The following is a 22065-nucleotide window of genomic DNA, read 5'->3' on the forward strand; positions in this document are numbered from 1 at the left end:
CAAGCCAGTGTTTCCTCCGGTGTGTTTGAGCCGTCCACAAGTACATATAACGATTCCAGGACTACAGAAGAAGTCAGATTTACTCGCCCCTGCTCTAAAACAACAGAGCTTACTCCTCTTGTATGAAAAGTGCAGCAACCATGTGCACATTTATACCGATGGATCGACTACGTCGTCCCATTCTGGCAGTGCGGTGGTTATACCAACGCGAGGAATAACACTGCTATTAAAGACATCGCATGTCATGACGTCTACGGCGGCAGAACTAACGGCTCGGCGTGGTGCACTGGAATTCATTGATTCTGGAAGACCGAGAAAATGGGCTGTGTTTTCTGACTCAAAACCGGCACTACAGTGCACGCAGTGAGTTCTCCGACGTGGATGTCATGAACAGCTTACATACGAATCGTGAAACTTCACCACCACGTCCAACCAAAAGGCCACGAGGTTGTCTTTCAATGGGTACCTGGTCATTGTGGAATCAGTGGCAATGATACCGCAAATAACGCTGCTCGCACATGACATCAAGAAGAGCACTGCGTTCCAATTCCACTTTCGAGGACAGACACCGCAAGGCAGCTTCGACACCTGGCACGCAGTCTCTCACTGACCCAGTGGAACTCGCCAAATTTAGGACATACACGACTGTATCAATTAAACCCCTCACTACAACTCCGACCTCCATTCGGACTTCCTCGACGTGACGCTTCGCTTCTCTGTCGCCCTTGGTTACCAGTTGCCTTCACAAAGGCATACTCTACATTAATTGGAGTGATCGACAGTGCAGCATGCGAGGTCTGCGGCATCGAAGAAACTATCAACCACCTGCTGTGCCACTGTCCACGATATGCCTCAGGAAGATAAAAACTTGCTAACGCACTACAAAAACTGGACAATCAGTTACTTTCCGTGCAGGTGCTTCTGGAACACCGCCCCCATCACTCGTCGGCCCACAAAGCGGTGAAGGCACTTTTGTGCTTCTTGAGGACGACGGGCTTGTGTGAACGTCTTTGACTAATGGTGCAATACCACACGCGTCAGCGAATTCACCACTAATGTCCTTCTCTCCTTCCCTCTTCTCTCTCCCTGTCATCTTTGTGTTCCCTTTCCCATTACCCCGGTGTAGGGTAGCCAACCGGACGTTATTCTGGTTAACCTCTCCGCTTTCTGTCTTTCTCTCTCCCCCCCCTCCCCCCTTGAAAACCATTCGGACACCCTGGTGTGCAAGGAAAACAGCGAGTAGAAACAATGTAAAACGTTATGCCCTTTCAAAGACATTGTTAAAACAGTTTACAATCATTGTATTCTACCAGTGCTAATACATGGGGCATACCAGCGCTAATACTTGGAGGTTAACATAGAAGCTCGAGAACAAGTTAAGGACCGCACAAAGAGTGATGGAAATAAAAGCTCGATGCTCAATCACCCATTGAGCGAAATGCAGCTCCACTTACGTGAAACCTGGGGACGTGCGAAGTATGCAGTGATGCACCGCTAATGGGCTCATAGTGCCTTAAGCAATGGCTCATAACCTCGTTAACGCGGCATTCCCATTACAACGACAGAAGAGAAGTCAAATTCTACGCTGGAATGATCGGCGGCAACGCAGCCAGCTATGGAAGACGACGACGAGGACGAACGTGGGAGCAGTGGCACGAGCACGTGCCCAACGCGAGCACGAACGCAGCCAGCTGTGGAAGGCGACGAGAAACGCAGGAGCAGTGGCGTAAGGACGTGCCGAACGCGAGTACGAGCCACTTGCTTACCTACGACGACTACAACGACTACGACGATGATTACGACAGGAGACGCCGACAGCTGGGGCGCATAAGGTGCTTCGCACGTAAAATACGTGACGTATATGCGCATATCTGTCAAGCATACGAAAAATATACAGAAGCATATAAATACCCGAATCGGTACATGCAACAGACATACAGCATTGATATGTAACGAATAGAATAAACAATAAATGCGTAAAATAACTTAATACTTAAAGCAAACTCAATTCTCTCTTATATTACAAATAGAGTAACCCGGATTTCACGATGTTTATGTCGTCTGCACCTTGTTAGCAAAATAAACTTCGCAAAACTGTAATATTATGCTAAATGCTTGCTTATCATATTTGTTACTGCAGTAGGATACTTTCAAGCACTCTTTATTGAGTGTGTCATATAGAGTTGTCCTAGCGTTAAACTGTGCCTAAGAAAGTAATATCTGCTCAGTATTCTTCATTTTTTGTTTCTACTTTGTAAACAAAAGTCTGAGTAAAGATATTCGACATTTCCAATACAAGTCTAGTAGTCGTTGCTAGATGATTCGATAATTCCCCATTCGAAATTGTCGAGTATTCGTCTTTCTTTTTTCGGACACGTAAGAGATAACACCACTTACTAGAGTTTCAAAGGCGAGAGAACCGTGGCAGTAAGGATTGTTCTGAATGATTTTGCTGCATGGTTGCAGCGCCGGGGCACCAGTTCCTGACCGAACGCCACACAGGACAAATAAGAACGCAATAATATTCAGCGCATTCATTATGCGCGGTATGTGCGTTTAGGCGACGTGCATTTAAACGACGTGCATTTAAGCTACGGGCATCGCTCGACGGGCTGTTCTCTATCTTTTACTATACTCTTATTGTCCCGGTGCAGAAGATAACTGAAAACAGTTGTCTTTCACTTACAAGCTTTTCAGTTGACCGGTCTCTTATTTGCGAATGGCACTACATGCGTGTAAATGTGCCTGTAAGCAAGCCGTGTAAGTAATGTCAATAAGCATTTTTTTAACCAAGAGGATTCCACACAAGCTTTATATTTCACCGTGCTTAGAAACTAAATTTTGAATATTTGATTTGATTCGGAAATTTTACCATTCAAACACTCCTAGAAATTAGATTGTGTAGAATGAAACGTTCCCTTGTGTACGCATTATGAGGTGCACCAACTATGTGTCGTCGTGTACCTACGTTTAGGTGCCCCAGGTAGTCAAGGCTAATACGGAGTCGCACCGTATACGGCGTGCCGCAAGATCGTGGTTTCGCAACGCAAAACCCGGATATTTAACTTAATTTTTAAATCATTATGCGTCGAATGGCCGTTTTCGGAACTACGTGCAAAATGATTGAGATTAATCGATGTCGCTTTAGCCCACTCAAGAAAACAGGAGTTCAAGTGTTGGACATAAACGACGCCTTATAAATGTTCACTTTAATGTTTGGCGGGAGTAACGAATGCAGTTTCGCCATGACATCCCCACCGTTTCCAAAAGCAGCTTGATTACATGATTGGTACGTGTGTCTTGATTTTGACAATATACACCTAATATTTTATACCACCCACAACTTCAGCTAGGTTGAACGACGAAGAGTGAGACTATGGAATATCACAACATGAGACTATTCCGGTAAAAAAAAAGTATGTACTTTGCTTTCGTCACAATAGTAGGGCTTTTGGTTCAGGAGCCGATAATTTGCAATAATTTCAGCTCACTGTACTTTAATATTCGAGGCGTTTATTTACATCTGACAGGTGAGTTTTGAAATTTTACTTACGAAACAAAAGAGTCATATCATCTGCATATATGACCTAACTGGATTAACTATTTTACACTATCATTCACGTATAGGTTAAACAACAGTAGTTCGAGCACACTGCCTAGATGTGCACTCGTGCTTAGAGGTTTAACATCCCAAAGCGACACATAGTCTATCAGAGAGGCATAGTGTAACTCTTCGGATCAATTTCGACTATCTGGGGTTCGTTAACACGCACTCAAAGCACGGTACACAAGCGTTTGTGTATTTCGCCCCTGCGGAATGCCATCGCCACGGCCGGGTATCGAACTGACGACCTCGTGTTCAGCAACAGAACGTCACAACCACCGATGCACCACAGCGGACGTAGATCCATAACGCAAGTCACAATGTAAACAGTGAAAATGCCTACAGATCTTGTGCGCATCTCCGTGTGCGCACGAAGGGGGCTCTTACCATGCCTTCTTTCTCCATTTATGCCCTTCCCCCCGCGCAGGGTAGCAGATCGAACGTGCGTCGGGTCAACATCCCTGCCCCTTTCCTTCCTGCCTTCAATCTCTATCTCTCTCTTTCTCTTTGCTATAGGTGTGAGTGCCTGTGTTCGTCAGATGAGAGAAGCGACGGAGCGGTTGAGTGCTCGAGGAGGGCACGTGGTACCAGCGCGGTCGGCTCGGACAAAGAAGCCGTTTGTAAATAGAGTTGACCTCTTGCACTCCCCCTATTTACCCTTTTGCGATCCACCTTCCAGATTGCGTACTTACGCGCACCCCCTTTCTTCATGCATTGCCCTGGCTTTCCACGCTTCTTGTCATCGTTCAAACCGGGCTCGCGCTGCCTACATGCTATAGCCTCCTGATTGGCTCAATGAGCATAAAGTGATTACAGCGGCCTTGGGGTGGCCCCCACGGTTGAGAATTCCTCGCCGCGGCAAACTTGCCTTCATTTAACAATATTTGCTTTTGGTCATACCAGCGGGTGTCCTGTCTGCAGCGTTCTTCTGCGATCAGTTGTATGACAAATCGTCTTTCCTGCGCTGTCGTGCCGCGCACGGGACAGGACTGTCGATACAACCAGCTGCGGACATCGCGTGTGTCTCTGTGGCTTGGAGGGGTCTGCATGCACAGCCTCGGCCAGTAAGCTAGTACATTGGTGATAGTAACAAATATTAAGCGTAAGGGCTAAGCGATAAGTCGATTAACCTGGTGATTAATCGCGTTCTGCATTAATCGAGTTCCTATTAATTTTTAACCAGTTAATGAGTTGAAATTGCCCGAGCCAAATAAGGTAGACACGCTCTATTAAAGTTTTGGCCGCTGTCGTCCGAGGCGTGAGGGTTAGCTTGTGCTGGATTAAGGGGGGGGGGGGGGGGGGGGGCAGATAAGGGGGGCCGCCACAGCCCCATTGGCTTCACCGCTGAGAATGCGCAAGGCTGCCCATTTATCTCAGTGCTTTCCTAGAAAGATTAATATACGATTGTGCGACGAAGAGTTGTTCACTCGTGATTACGGCAAAATATGATGGCAGCTATTTCTTCTAACGGATTAAATTGTGTGCATACAAGCCTGCAGCGCAGCTTTGATAGCAAAATGAGTAGGAGGTGTGGGACAGGGAGAGGGGTATGAGCAAATGTTCATTAGCCACGGACCCTCCCATCTCTAGTATGCTGATAGTTAGGCCTACGCTGTTCAAGGGCCCACGTTTTAGCAAAGTAGCTCATACAGCCGAGTTTCACCTTTGTTCATCGACAGGACTCTGATGGAGTTTAAAGATAAAAATAAGTCGCTTGATTCACGTAGTTGAATGACCTACAGCAGCACTAGCTCTGTGAGAAGCGCCGTAACGGGTGTACTCGGATCAATTTTGACCGTCTTCGGCCATTTAACGGGTTCTTAAGTTGGGTAAGTACGCGAGCTTTTTCGCGTGTCGCCTCCATCGTAATGCTGCCGCCGCCGCTAGAAGTAGATACCATGATCTACCACTGCAGAATGCGATATCCACTGTGATAAGATTAGAGAGAAAGAAATAAAGAAGGAAAGGAAGAAAGCAAGAAATAAAGAAATCCTGAAGTGTTCCACAAAAAGAAAGCTTGTTTTTAAAATAATCCCCTTTCCGCAACACTATATATACATGCTTGAGAGGGAGCACTGCATATTGCAATAAGTAGGGTTTGGTCCTTTGTATGTCATGCTCACAAATTGGAATATATCCTGAATAGATCATGAATTTTGTAAATTAACTTAATATAAGGCAGCTGATCAATGAAATTGCTATATACCGTCAAACCGCGTTGAACGAAGCCGAGTTCAGCACTCAGACACCTACGTTATAACTTAAAGCTAATCTCTATACGTATGTGCTAATATATGCGTGTGTGTGTGTCGGCTACTAACCTTAGGCAATTAAGCTGTCTTCCTACTTTAGAATCACGCAGGAAACTACACCGACTGCAAATGCTCTTTAATAAGGCTAACAGTAGATCAAAGATGGAATTCATCAGTTACATGCAGTATAACAGCGCAAGGCCAACGAGATGAAAACACCGCAAAACGTTTCAAGTGCCACGAGTGAAAACAAACTCATACCGTTTTTCCTTTTTTTTTTCTATAGAACCATAGCGGAATGGAACGCGCTTCTATATGGCGTAGTTGGGTTATCATCAGCCAGTGCCTTCACATCTACATGCCACGCAGCCTTACTTGTGATATTTATCGGCAGTGACCTATTTCTTTCCATTTTTTTTTCATACAGCTTACATCGTATGCGATTCATTATTGACTATTCCCTAGACAAGTTCCTTGTTACTTATCCAGTTTGCTTGTGTTCGCTGAAAGGTTCCGGGAATCCAACCCTGGTACTCATGATCAGTTTCTGAATAGTTATTGTTTGTTTGATTTTTCCTCAGGTACCCTCTTTTATTTTGACGATTTCAGTCAACTTTCCGTCTTGTTTGTTATCTTCATTGTGAATAGCTCTTCCACGTCTTGGCTTATGCCTACACACAGATAAATGTTTTAACGCTTTTAACAGCGGAGCTGTTTAAGGTCGAGGTTGATCTCTACGGAGCGATGGTGTTCGCAGTTTCGAACGAAGTGGCAGAGAGTGTGAGATGAGAAGAGGAGGTGTAGAGAGAAAGAGGAAGACAGACAGAGAGCGAGAGAAATAAAGAAAACAAAATAAACTTTCTTGGCGAGGCGGGATTTGAACCCGGGTACCCACGGTTCGAAGGCGAGCTTCATAACCACTAGGCTTGCAGAACATGCATTTATGGGAACCATATAATTGCGTTGTACCGACGATTGTAACACAACTTGCTATGGGCGAGAGAGAGTCAGAGACACAGAGAGAGAAAAAGAAAGAGAGAGAGAAACACAGAGCTATAGAGAGAAAGAAAGAGAGAGGCGGGATATGAACCCGGGTACTCACGGTTTGAAAGCGAGCGTCATACCCTCTACGCTATACGCCCAGGTTTACAGAGCTCCGCTGTTTCATCAGATTTCACAAGCGTGAAACTGGCTTAACTTTTTTATTCAATGCTATTGTGCCTGCGGTATTGTCTCTGAAAAAACTACCATTTCGTGAGAGTACGAGTTTTCTGCAGTACTAATGAACGTGTACTTTTTTTTTCTTGTTGTCGCCTCCCGTTATCATTCAGCCCCATCTACTTTCTCAGTATTTTTATGCACAACTGTTGTTATCAATTTTGTTGACTTGAATTATTGTAATGGATAATTTATTCTTTATAAAACTGATGTACCCACTCCTGCCGTGGCTTCCAAAAGGCAGCCGGCAGTATCTGACAAATAAAAATAAATAGATAGAAACAAATTTCCGATCGGATCTGCGTGAAGGAATTCCAAGCACGACGCCACTGGCGAGTCAGTGCAGTGACTCTGTTCTGTTTTGTTTTAAATCACCTGTTGTGGAGAAAGTGGTGTAGAGAGTGACTTGACTGTTTATGTATTTTATCTATGTATTTCCTTATTTCCTTAATTTCAGCGAAGCTGTTTCCTTTAAGCGGATTGATTAAGAGTACACTAGCTTGTTAACACAGTCCTTAGAATCGGTTCGAAACCGTTCAGCTAGGTTTATCCTCCCTAACTACTATCACTTAGCCAGCGTTTCTCGCATGAAGCAAAAGCTTGACCTACCTCTCTTTTCTACTAGAGGTCGAATTTCACGCTTATGCCTGTTTCATAAAATATACTGCACTAATAATGACCCAAAAATGACACTTTTTTTTGCCTCCGAGCCATTTGTCATCCCGTATTGATCATCGAATGAAGGTTGGGGTGCCTCAATGTAAAAAAAAGTTGTCGCAGTTTCACCTGAAAGGCGAAGCATCAATTGCGATAGCAAAATTGAAGAGAGCTATACGGAGTTATGATAGCAGCTTTATCAGCTGTGTAAACTTGGACATGTAGCAGCACCGGCAACACGCAGAACTGTTGTCGACGCCGTCGGCGTTTTGCCCGCGTTCAATCAAAATGCGTGCGGCGTTGGTGACTGTTGCCGGAGCCTCTGATATAAATAGGCACTTGGTGCCGCAGCTAAGCGTCGCCTCCCTTCCCTCCCCCCCCCTCCCCCACGGCCTGTCGCGCGTCGGAAGAAGGCACGTTTGCTCTACATATATGGTGATTGTAGAGGAGGAAAGAGACACCTACTTCTGCAGCCCTTAAGGGAGCACAGCGCAGAACGCGCGTTTGTTCTCCGCCGTGCGTTCACTCCCCGTGAAAGCGCGCGTCCCTCGCGCCCTTTCACTCGCACATACAGCGTTCGGCGCGCGGCGACGATTTCATCTCCATTGACGTCATACGGAACCTCACGGCGACGGCGACGGCGACGCCGACGGCAGAAATCTGCTTTTGAGTGTCCATATAATTGCTATCGCAATAAAACAATGCATACCTCGAAGCCTTCATCCCGAAAACAAGTCAAGACTGGAATCGCCTTCCCACCTCCATTGTCACTATCACAGATCATGATGTGTTCAAGTCGGCTATCTGTGATCATCTGCTGCATGTTTAGCCATTTTTTTTCTTTTTCTACTACCACTCCTCTCTGTAACGCCTGTACGGCATTCAGAGTAAATAAATAAAATGAAATGAAATAGCACAAAACGTTGCCTGCATATAATGCTTTCGAGCACTTTCTTAAGAAGTGTTTTCGCGAAGGCTGTAATTCATCCACACACATATTACATAGCGCGCACATCGGCCATAACGTTCTCCTCTTTTCAACTAAATTTGATCTGCAGAAGAATCGAGAGATGGGCGAGTTTGTGTATTTTTGGAAGACGTTGTCTTTCAGCAGCCTTCGTCCTTTGCGCCGTTTCAAATCTTGGTCGAAAACATATTTGATCTGGGTAGCCGGGCTAAATTCTGTGCCTTTCGTTTATAACACTTATAACCTGCTAGAGTGCTTGCATAATGACTTTGCGACAAATCCACATGCTTAGAACTCTGTCTACAGATTACCCATAACCTGCCCTTAATTTTAGCCAAATATAAACGAGCTGCCTCATTTAGTTCACGCACGAGACCGGGAAACGTACTGCGAATCTCGTATAAAGCATGAAAATACCGAAAGAAATAAACGATGCTTCAGTAAATATTCGCGAAGCTCCTAATTAACCAGGAAACGTTGAAGGTTCGCCACGCATTACAGGATGCTTTGGCTCGGGAGCTCCTATTTAAATACATGGGAACGGGTAAATCGTAAAAAAAAAAAAAATTGGGTAAAACTCCAAAATCTAAAAAAGAAGACAAACCATAGTACCAAGTTTTCAAAAGTGTAACTCGGTAATAAGTAACGGTATCACATTTCTGTAAACTGCTCCAAAGTGGAGAAAATTGATGCATTATACACTGTTCTCTAATGTACATACCAATAACTTTGTGAGTACGACTTTTCCTAAACTTGCATGCTTTTTCACGTTTCTTAGGCGACGCGGGCCTGGACTCATGCTTGTGATACCATTTATGCAATGTGTCCTTTCACCTAGTTCCTCCCATTATCATCCCCCATTGTGACCCTCTTTCTTCCCTTCTTCCCCTTCCCTTACCTAGAGTAGAAGGCCAGATGCTCCATTTTCCGGCCGACCTCTCTACATTTTCCAATCAATAAACTACTTCTTCTTCCCAAACATTCTCATAATTTCAGGACAGCTGTAAATTCATCTATAAAATTTGCCCAATTGAAGAACTCAAACAGATGCCATTTACACTATATCTGTGACATGTAATTATGGTACACAGTTAGGAAAAAGTAATAATCGTGCTTAATTTGTTGAACCCTATCGATTTTTGTATATTTATGGAAAACATTACGGGCCCCAAATCAGAATTCTGTGTCCAGCAGACACTATAATTTAATTTTTTTTCTTTCAAATGCAGTTAGTTTCATTCAAATTGGTGCGGCAGTTCTCTCACCAAATCATTTGCACATTGTACATGTATTTTAATAGGGAAATCTGAGGTGGCTCCGAACTAAACCTGTTTCTTAAGATCACCCCCAGTTCCACCAAATGTTCTCTTGGTGCAACATAGAGTTTCTTCAGGACATTGGGAAACAGCGTAAAGTGGCCATTATAGCGCTTTCAAGCACTAGCTAAATAACTTTCCTTTTACATAAGTTGCAATTGATACAGGCTTATCTAACTGAGCATACTCATGTTCCATAATAGTTGCCCCAATATTTGCTAAGTTCTAAATCTGCGGCTTTTTTAGTTATAACAGGGCAGCGGGTTAAATTTAACCCCGCTCGTAAATTACACTCATACCGGAGATTGCATGCGCAACTTATTGCAAAGGCCGCAATTAACCCGCACACTTTGAACGTTGCCTGTGCATCACTCATAACGAGCCCCTTATTTTCCCCAAATGCAAACAAGGTGCCTCCTTTAATTCACAGGGGACACCGGGGAAGCCGACTGTGAACTTCGTATAACGCATAAAGATAGAGTAAAAACAACGGTTCAGTAATTGCTTACTTAAGGGTTCCGCCACGCATTGATCTTTACACGCGACCCATTTTCACCAGTCGTAAACTTGGTGTATATAGCGTACGAACTTTCTCTTGCGCCATTGGGAAACATCACTAACAGCAGCCGTACGACGCCTTCAAACACTTGCTTAAGGAGCTTTTCTCAAAGGCTGTACTTGCACTCTAGAAACGTTTCGCGCGTACCATGCAATCGGTTCTCCGCATTTCGTCAAAATTTTAACTTACAAGCAAATGTTAACCGTTGAGGTCTTTCAGGGCATTGGGCAAACTGCCACCGTGGCTCGTAAAACTCACTTGTAAAGATGTGGAACGCTTGAATGAATTGTTTTCAACGAGGGGTGCCGTTAACTTTCACTCATCAAACGTTCGGTGCACGTCGTCAAATATAACATGAACCCCATTGTCTGCAAAAATGGAATTGCTGCCAACGTTGGTTCTCCCAGGGCAGCGGGGCGAATATAGATAGATAGATAGATAGATAGATAGATAGATAGATAGATAGATAGATAGATAGATAGATAGATAGATAGATAGATAGATAGATAGATAGATAGATAGATAGATAGATAGATAGATAGATAGATAGATAGATAGATAGATAGATAGATTTTTCCCCGGGGTAACTTCAAGAACGACGACTCAATTTCGATACGTGTAGCGCAAAGTTGCGTACCTCACTGCACATTTCATTTCAGTTCTCCACGGACAAGAAGAGACGGCGAAGAAATGCGCAATGAAGCGTGGCTTAACGAGAGACAGTGCGCATGCACCGGGCGGAGTCATTAACGACTCTTCCCCCCCCCCCCTTCGAATGGAGACGCTTGGCTCTCGTTTGAAGCTGCCGCGCGTCACGCAGTGAGAGCGTCGACGTCGTATATGCGGCTTTATCAGCAGTAGCAGCAGCCTCCCGCGGAGCTAGCCCCAACGGCCACGCCGACAGAGAGAGGGGCGTCAAATGACAATCCCACTTACCTGCGAGAAAAAAATAATAAAACTAAAGAAAGAGGAATGGGGGGGGGGGGGGGGGGACGGGTTGGGAGTGGCAGTGCGTTCTCGCGAGCACTGCCAACTCCGCGCTCACCGTGGCTGCGCCAGTCGGCACGTTTTTCCAGGGTTTTCGCGACGACGACGACTCTTTGTGCCTCCGGCGGCGGTCGCCGATGCATCACCCACTTCCGCGCGCGCGCCGCGCAGACTCATTATTCAAGCGCACCAGAGACCTCACACTCTGCCTCTTGCGGCTGGAAAGGTAAAAACATAAAAATAAAATAACAACGTCGTCTTTAGGACTCGGGGACCAAGCCTTTACAAGCGTGCAAGCGAGTAATAGCACCGCCAGCAGCGCGGTAAAGGACCTACGGGAAGGGGCGGAGACAGGTAACAAAAAAAAAAAAAAAAGAGAAAAAAAGCCGTACTCTTGCAGAGTACGTCTCGTGGAGTACGTAGCTACCTTTTGTGGAGGAGGAGGAGGAGGAGGGGGAGGGCGAAGACGAAGAAGACCACTTAATTAAAACTCAACGCACCCGCCGCGCATCGTGCGAGGTGTCTGGCGAGGACCCGGGGCGAGATATAGGCTTATACGTATACGTATCTAAGCCACGCTTGTTGTGCGCCTGCGCTAATGTCCAACCCACATGCGCTCGCTGGGCTGTAGCGTAGTTATATGTAGTACATCTCTATATAAAGCATCCAGCACAACACGCGCCGGCAGGACGAACTCATTATCCCCGCAAAACACGAGATGGCGAAAGTCCTGCGTGCACCCATAGTCGTAGCCGTACTCGCGTTTCATTCCTTTTATTATTTTTCTTTTGAGCTTCCGCCTGCATTAAATCCGACGCCTATTCGTCGCTGACAAACACGGGGGTTCGCGCCACGCTTTAAACAATGCATTAGAGAGAGACGAACGGGCTTCTGGTGTACACATCGCATGTAGCGGCGTCGTGGCGAACGACCGTTCTTCGCTGCTGCTAATGAACGAGTGGCACGAAACGTGTTTTGAAAAGAATGGACGTGAAGTTTAACGCTCGTACTCAAAGTGCGTGTTGTTTGAGAAGCTTTCATTTATATTTTTAACCTGGATTTTGCTTACGCATCCTGTGGCTACGGCGTACGGTCGCTAAGGAAATGCGCCGACGCGTTCGCATCACACCTCTACACACTGACCTCAAGCAATTAAAAGAGGGCGTATTGACCGATTTGGCAGCAACCCTCGAGGTTCCCAGAATGGGCGCTCGTAACGAGTTGCTTACGAATCCTTGCGCTGGTTAACGCGAACGGCCCGAGAGAAGAAAACTGCTGAGAATCGCACGTGCTCGCTGTACCGTTGGTCGATATTACGACGTTGTTATACAGTATAGAACAAGTGACGAAAGCAAGGATGAGAAACCTAGCGCCGTTGCAACGTGTGTTTGAGCAAGCAGTTGTTCCGGAGTATACCTATATATATACGTCCTCGAGAATGTCTTCAACGCGCCTCCACAAATAGTTGGAACGAGCGGTGGAAATGGTAATTTCCGCATTCGCTGGATAAAATATTTGGTGGCTGGTTTCCCCTTTTCACTGGGGACTCATCAGACCTTCCTTTTGCGCAGCAGTTTCGGGACAAACAGTACATCCGTGCCCCATAGCACCTGACCAGACGGTTCGTTTACCATTTCGGTTAGTGATACTGGACCAAACCAGTTCACATCAATGTACCAGTTCAGGATGTGACGCTTAGCACGAAGTCTAAAAGCTTAAGCTTCAGCACGAACGTTCAGAAAGGTAATCTTTGTCTGTCTCGTCTGTCCGCCACTTGTACCATAAGGCATGAATTAATTCAACGTATGGAGCGCCTGTGTAACGTAAGATTAAATTTTATCCTAAAAATTCTTTAGGGCGCTTGGTTATTATCTTGAGCGCACCGTTCCGTCTACGTTTCACCGAAATCGGTCGATCGTGAACGGTGGACGATAACAAAAAGAATAGACTCGAGCGAAAGGAATAGAAAGCACCAAGATGCAACGCAGTGCAAGCCTCTGAGCAATCTCAAGCCATTCTGGGCTTTTAAGCAACGCGCAGAAATACATCCGCACGCCTGTCTCTTCTACAAACGTTTGCATGGAAACGCGTCGGAAACATGACAGGAATTATAAGCCGCGTCATCGGTGGACTGGCAGCCAAACGCAGTGTACAGCCCCGACTGGGCAGTTTCGTAATTCACGCAACCTTCGGCTGTTCGTTCTTGCCTACCCAAACAAACAGGGACGGCACGGGCGGCAAATGTTTTCACGAAACAAGTACGCAACTGCACGGAAACTCGGAGCAGCCGGAGGTCCGACGCTATCTCCGTATCTCTATATACAGCAGCGAGCTCGATCGAGTCTCGAGCTTGGTCGATTCGCGGAGAAAGAAACGAGCACCTATACGTACTACGTACGAGAGCTTCACCGCACCCCCCAAACACAACCGCGGAATATCCTCCATGCCTGCTGGCCGCAGAAAAAAAGAAAAAAGAAGACACGCGTGTGAGACATAACGCGGTACGATAGAGATCACGCCCAAAACGACCTTTACCGAGCCCGGCGCGATGAGTGCTTTTTCGTCGCCCGACGAACTGGGACAATGGTCCTCGCAGCGGCCAGGCGCACGCAAACCTACGCACGCACATTCCTGCAGATGTGCGGGACGATATGCATTTCGTGACCCGCGCCGTATCAGCGGCGGGCCGGTCGAGATCGCTCGGCGGTGACGACGACGTCGTGTATGTTCGCGAGCGGACTGCGAGAGCCATCGGGCCCCGATATGAGCTACGAGAAGGAGAGAGAGGGAGAAAGGAGGGTGCGAACGAAACAAAAGACCGAAAAGACAAACACAACACACGCGAACGCTTCGGGACAGCTGGCACGAAGACCGCAATACTGCGGGCGAGACGAAACACACAGCGCGGTGCCGAGGGGATCAGAAGAGAGACAATGTCGTGATACCCTCCAGGGAAGGACGGTCCTTCGGGCTCCGGAGAGACGACTCGGTCTGTATTAGCCAAGCGGCCTCTTCTTCGCCGCGATGTTTGTGCCGTAATAACTCAGTCGCCGCAAGTACACGAGGGCAACGGAGGAGGCAGGGGCGGGTTGTAGGGTGACCGAGGCTGGCGGATTCGGGCGAAGTGTTTAGGAAAGGGGCGACATAGAGAAGCCGCCGAAGAGGGGGAAGGAAGGGGGGGAGGGGAAACAAATGACGCGCGCGATTTCTTTGACGAGTGCGAAGCCACGCCGCGGCGACCCTAACCTGTTTCCCTCCCTCCTCCTTCTCGCTTCGGAGATGAAGTTTAGCCGCTGCTCAGCAAGGTGTGCGACCGCTGCACCCCCCTTCTTCCATCCATGGCCCCCAGAGTCGCATCACACAAATGCCGTCTCCTGAGGCCGCGTACGCACGGCAGCCGGGTACCGCAGGGTAATTGCGACGCTTGCCGGGAGCCGAGCTCGTAAATCATAAGGCTTCTGTGTTTTTTTCTTACCCCCCCCCCCTCCCCCCCTTCCTCCCTCTCTACCGCTAGGCTTTTGTGGCGTTGAGCAACCCGCCAGGAACGCGTCGTCGTGACCGCGGAGTTTGCGCCTCGGCGATGAGCAGCGCGCCGCGCGATGAGCCCCGGGATATGGGTTCCACCACGCTGCGGCGCTCTCGGGACCTGCACGGCCTCTGCCGGTTGAAAAGGTTCTCTCCATTTCAGTATTTCCTTTTCTTGCTTTCACTGCGGCCTTCTTGCCGGAGTATCCGAATGGTAGCGAGCTGCTCATTAATCAAGCGATGACCACGGCTCGGTTGCACCTGTGCACAAACAAAGCCCGTTTCCCGAATTCCTTTCGCCGAGAAAGCGGCGGCATTTTAGCGGTGTGGGCTGAAATATAGATTCGCGCGCTGCAAATTTAGAAAGCGCCAGCGAGTTGACGCAGGCGCGGACGTGTATTGTGAACTTGGACTTTGGTTGTCCACATTGTTGCAAATTTAATATTGGGTCAATAATTGTGTGAAGCCCGTACGCGTTCGTAAATGCGCATTTAAGGACCGCCGCTGTAGCGCCGCGGTAATGTCGGGGTTCTCAACAGCGATTTAACCCCCCTGATGGTTACCTTATGGCGTTGCAAGATGTTTAAACTGAATTTAGCTTAAGCCGAATGCGTTGGTCTATAAGAATGCTGCCACCTAGGCTTTTATCCTCAAAACTTTAGATTTCGCGAATGTAAGTCCTAGGATAAAAGGGAGATTTTATGAATGTATAGGTTTGAAACACAATTAAACGCAAATGTTATTTACGTGGCTGCAAAATATTAGTACGTACGCTTTGCCCACTTTAACCATATGACAATATGTTGTGAAATACGAGCTCTTAGGAGGATACGTGACGAAAAACAATGCTGCTTCGTCAGATGGTAAGTATGGGTCATGTAGAATTTAAGATTGCTTCTTTTCATTTGCACCCCTCATAAAAAAGAACCTAGCCTCGGGATAATTCTGTAATGAACGGAACGATTGATAGATTCGCACGCGGCAACTCTCGCATGCTGCTACAGAAAGAGGGGTTGTGCAAGGCGTTTCTAGCCTTTTCAGCAGCAGTGGGGCACGAATGGGACTTCGTTATAACGGACCTTCACCCTAGAATTACAAGTCCGAACCCGTAAGCTTCTTTCCGGGATATTCATTAGGCGCAAAAATAGAACAGCAGAGAGAGAGAGAGAAGCTTCCATTTATATGCTTACTTCCTTGAGAGCTAGAAACCCTGTAGTACCCACTGAGCTTGATCACAGAGTTTACGAGCAGTTGTTTGTGCCACATTGAGCCCTACTGAAAACCACCATCCCCAACTACAAAAAAAAAAAAAAAGAGTGGCTCGAAAGAAATAGCACATTATGCTACATATTGTTAGAACGCCCAGCTTGTTCGGATAGGAATAACTTTACATTCTAGCCAAAGGGGAGGGGAAGGGGAGGGGACACAGAGTGTGTCTGGCATTATTAACCTCGAGGCAAACTGCAGATATCTTCTCCAATCCTACAGGCAACTTAAGGCTTTTAATAATTTACTGCGAGAGCAGTTAACATTAGCCAGAAATGTGTCCCTTTCATTCTTCCGTCCGTCCGTCTGTCCGTCCGTGCACGTACATCGCAACAGCTACGTCGTCTAAACCCCGTGGCAACCGCATCTCGAAGTCGGTGGGGATTCACAGAGCTGCGCAGAACGATGGGCATATACGGAGGAGGGGAAGGCGAGAGTGGCTTGGTGAGCCTTAACTGAAGGAGGAAAGGGAGGCCTGGTGTGAGAGAGGAGCATAGAGAGTATATATACGCGTGCCGAGTGCTCTCATTCTCAGTGCGGGATGCCGTTAAGTAAGAAGAGGTCGCTCGCCATATTGGAGCGCGGAGGATTATAGAAGTCTTGCATAGATATGCATATACCGTATAGTATAGGTATGGTATAGGTAAAGAAGGAGGAAAGACTTTCTTCTTTATCGATACACTTCGAAGTAAAGGAGTCGAAGAAGCGGAGCTAATTGTTGAAGTCCAGGTTTTCATTCTTTTTAACCTTATCTTCACTAGGGGCTTGCTTGAAGAGCGCTAAAAATATGCCTGCCTTAAAACCAACCAACCAGCTACTCTACCTTTGCCATCTGGATGATGAGCCGGTGGGCTGACTACATCTGCTGTGGACTTCCCCGTGAACGACCCCTATACTCGGTTTCTATCGCCATGTCTCCAAACCGGGGATCAGTACTCGAGATAATATGTCCTGAAAAAGTGCCTAAATGATCCATCACATATCGAATGCTCCTCTGGTACATATAGGAAGCCATTTTAGACTCCCTGGTATGTACGAGACATGCGATCTTTCCGTCATCCCTTCCTAAGATTCAAAGGCGTCCCTGTAAATAAAAACATTTTCAGCACCACCATCAGGAAGGATGCCGAACATTAAGCATGAAATGCATCAGAAATGTCTTCAGTCTACCTGTAAACACCAAGTTCGCGTTTCTTTTTTGTGTGTCTTTTCTTCATATGCGTATTTCCAGAACTTTTTTACGGGCCTCTTTCTCCTATAGCATTATCGCCCCATTCAGTTTATGCTACAATAAAACTATACTGCAGAGTTTCTTATAATTGCGATATAATGCAAGGTAAGTGCTCAAAAGCCACAGAGATATCTCGGTAACAGTATCTTCCGTACTCGCCATGGTGGCTTAGCGGGTATGGTGTTGCGCTGGTAAGCACGAGGTCACGGGATCGAATCCCGACCGCGGCGGCCGCATTTCGATGGGGGTTGAAATGCAAAAACTCCCGTATCTCCTGCATTGGTGGCGCGTTAAAGATCCCTAGGTGGTCAAAATTATTTCGGAGTCCCCCACTACGGCGTGCCTCATAATCAAGTCATGCTTTTGGCACGTAAAACCCCAGGATTCAAGCATCTTCCACGCAGTAAGTAAAACATGAAAAGTAAGAAAAACAGTACAATGAACTGAGAAGTTGTATATAACGTATCGGGACCAAAGAAGAACTAGTTAAGATTTTCCTAATAATAATAAGAAAGAATACTTAGGGACGAGGTAGCGTTGAAGTTGACAGCGCTAGCGTGTGTCCACGTTCAAACGCAGAAGCCAACACGGTAGTAAAGTGCTGCTCTGCACACTTGAATACGTGTAGGCATCGGTCACAACATGACGTAGAAAGTCCTCATTCAAGCAGTCAAAGGCAGCATGCAAAACGAGTCTAGCCGTAGGCAACTCGTGATACGCCGTCAGACTTCTGACAACTTCTTGACTGCGCAGAGGTGGGTTGCGTAAGACGCTACCAGATGCAGAGGGTAATCTGCTTTTCTTCGTACTCACTCACGTTTGCTATGCTGTGCCCATGGCGTCCTCACACCGGAAACCATCAATCATCTTGATGACTGCGTGATTACTTTCAAAATACAAGTCCAGTGATCAGCTCTGCTAGAGTTAACCATCCGCACACGGTAGTGCTTGCATGATCGCTTTGGCCGAGTTGAATCCCTACGCGTTTATTTTCTTTGAAAGATAACTAACTGGCTCTAAACTTGGCAGAAGTATCGTTCTTGATTAAGAAGCGTAAAAGGGCCGCCTCTATTTTTTTTTACTATAGATTTGACAAGAGTGTTTTACCTTGAACTTGTATTGGAAATCGCGTTGGGATACAGCGACGAGGGGGTCTGTCCTACAGCCCAATTATTATAACTAAAAAAATAACGAATAGGTTTTCTGAATTTCTTTATCACTGTAGGCGGATGCCATGGACTTTTCACAAACTGTAGGCGGGTAATTTGCATCGCCCAACAAAAGAAACGAAACATAACCCTAACTCTAAGACTGAAACATAACATCTGGAAGCTGACGTCGTTAACAGGAAAATCGATAAACTATAGCAGGGTATCGCGCTTGAGGAAGTTGATTTACGGTGTGCACGAAAGGCATAGAGGCTACAAAAACTAGTTTCATCTGGTTAATAAGATAGCGCCCAAGGAGAGCTGTTGTTCGCGGCGGGAAACGCGCTTTGGAAAGCCGCATTTGTGAGGTAGCCCTATAGCGGGCTAGTTTAAATTATTCAAAACAAGTACACGCTACCTGCAGTTGCGTTCGCAACACAGGGTTAAGGATCAGTGCACCAAGAGCAGGTGCAGCCTGCGGCGAAGCAGGTTTTAACTGCTGCGCTACAGGTTTTTCATTTATCTGTGCTTCCAGTCTATTCTCGCCGGACCAAGTACGCTTAATAAATAAGGATGACTGTCACGCGATCGCTTCTGCTGCGCACAGCAGCAAAAGTTACTGTGAGACCACACGACACGACTCAGATTAGAATGAGGGTCACGCATCACATCGTATATATATATATATATATATATATATATATATATATATATATATATATATATATACCTCTCCAGCTCGGAGCTTGGGGAGAAGCGAGCGAATCACTGCGAAGGCAGGTGTTCGTTCTGGCTTTTAGGAGTGAAATAGCCAGAGATATCATTAATAAGACTAAGACGCATATGAGTGGCCCCCCGCCGACAAAAAAACAAAAAGAAAAACCATTTCTAGATGAACTGGGACCCATGCAGAGCCGGTACGACACTTAGTTTCCGAGCCAGTAAAGTGCCCATATTTATGTCACGCTATCGCCGACGTTCGAACACCGCTTCGCCGAAGAGCAGTAAGCGTAGTGCACTGCAGATAAGAACAAAGGAATAACGAGCTAGACGCACCTGGCGCGAACTCGCAACACTTTATTTCGATACTCGTGATAATATCTTTACGCAGGTAGATGCGTACGTCGTGTGTCTCGACTGTGTATGTGGAGTATAGCAGCAACAACGAAGCAATTCGTTAAATATATAAGCGCATTGGCAGATTAACCATTCAACTTTCCAGTGTTATCCCACGGGTGTGTTTCTATTTAAAAATGCTGATTCTTTAGTAGACAGGGTAATCGATACAGTGCTGCATCATCTGGCGTGCACATGAGGCCTCCACTACGCAAAGTTTAATTTTCATGAACCTTTTCTCCGTCCCTCAGGTTTCGACAGAACTCAATTACTTCACAAACTTTCGTGGAACTGTAGGCATGCTCAATTCCACATTATCAAGCCTCTCATACGCTATATCATGATTAGCGAGGATATGGTGTTATTAAGGTGAAATCCATCAACTCAGCTCACTCGCTTACAGCCTTGAAAGACCGTCGCTCATTTTAATTCTGTGTACACATTTCTAAAAGCAAATGGAACCCCCATTAAATCACACCACGAAATGTGTAGTTCACTTCCGGGCCTCATTACTCCATGCATCTATGATACGGCTCTCTTACATCCACTTGACATTTGTCTCAAATGCTTGTGGAGAGGAGGACGAGGTTGTGGGTGGGGTAGGGGTGGGTAGAGGGAGGGGGAGGGGTTGGGGTGGCGCGCTACGTGCACGCAGCAAAGTCATGTGTGCCGACTTATCCCGAAATGTTCTTTATCAAAGTGCGACAGAAAGAAGAGATAGGATGAGGCTAACGCATAGGAGTAAGTATAGATGGCGGAGGAAAGTGGTTACAGGAGAACGCTTAATGACAGAGTTCTATGTGGCCGCCGGCGGATGTGCTTATAAAATGCCGCCTGCGAACCCCTTCATATACTCACGCGTGTAAGGAGAAAAGAGGGGCTCAAGAGTCAGTCTAAACAAAGGTGCCCTCCCTTCATTCATTACCACGCGTCGGTGGCAAACGAGGCCGCGGAGAGCGAACATGTCTCGCGAAGCAGGCTGCGGCATTGGTCGCAAGGCGAAAGAGAGCTCCCGCGCATCGACGAGATCCCACGAGTCTCAGCCGCGCGATACGGCGGGGATCTTCAATCACCGCAGTCAAGACGCGAGGCCCAACCGCGGTCACCGCCTGCGCCGGCATATACACGGGTTCACGCCGTGCCGCCACAAACCGCCTCGCGCAATAGATCGACAAGGAAGGTCTGGAAGAAAACAAAGCGGCTGGAAAGGAATATTGGGGGCTTTCTGGCATACGAGCGATGCCAAAAACCGCATATGGCAAGCGTATCGCCGGAGCCACTTAGGCATTCCGAAGCCCCGAGGTCTAGCACTCGCTTCAGCCCGTCGGAGTAACGTCGACGCCGCACGGAGGCAATAAAAAAACCGAGATGACGCAATACAGTGGCGCCCCTCTGTGTCTCCGATCGAAGGAGAGAAGTTCGCTGAATTATAGATTATCGACGCGCGTAACTTTTTTTCCCCCTCGGACACTCCGTTTAGGTTTACGTCCCGGGGACATATCTTTAATTGGCCGATCGTCGCCAGAAGTCTCGGCGATATCGCTTCTTGATCCGGACACGCAAGCCCGGTCTGCGACCGCACATTTGAGCGTCGGACAACGCGGCGCGCTTGCGAAACGCTAGAACAGGCCAAGGAAATGTTTTGGATTCGTCGTCCACTTATATAGTACGAGGGTATCATGAGCCGTAAGTGAGTGAGCCAAGTGCGCGGAAACGCGGAAGTGAAGGCAAACGCAGGCACTTCCATGCTGCCCGATTGTCGCTCTCGGAGCTTGAGAACGCGCCGCTGCATTTGTCGTTCGAGAATAGGCCAGTCCCACTCGGTTTCGAGACGCATTTTTCAGGCCTCTGCAGGACTGCCGTTTTATTTCCTTCCAATGCACCGAATATATATTTAAAAAGGTTACAGAGACACTTAAGTCTCCTTACGTGCATTGAATTCGAAAGCATTCTGACTCTCCCGCGCGATACTTTTCACTTGGCCATGTGCTAGAATTAGGCAAAGTCAATTTTCAGGGTGGGCCACCCAATGTTTTAGGGTGGGCCAAGTCAACTTTTGTAGTGGGCCAGGTCGTTTTTGAACGTGGGTCAACTCAATTTTCGAATTGGGCGAAGTCAATTTTTGGGGTGGGCCAAGTCAATTTTGGGTCTGGGCCAGGTTGGTTTTGAGCGTGTGTCAACTCAATTGGGCAAAGTCAGCTTTTTGGGTGTGGGCCACG

The sequence above is a fragment of the Dermacentor silvarum genome, chromosome 6 (assembly GCF_013339745.2).
Source record: "Dermacentor silvarum isolate Dsil-2018 chromosome 6, BIME_Dsil_1.4, whole genome shotgun sequence".
Taxonomy (NCBI): Eukaryota; Metazoa; Arthropoda; class Arachnida; order Ixodida; family Ixodidae; genus Dermacentor; species Dermacentor silvarum.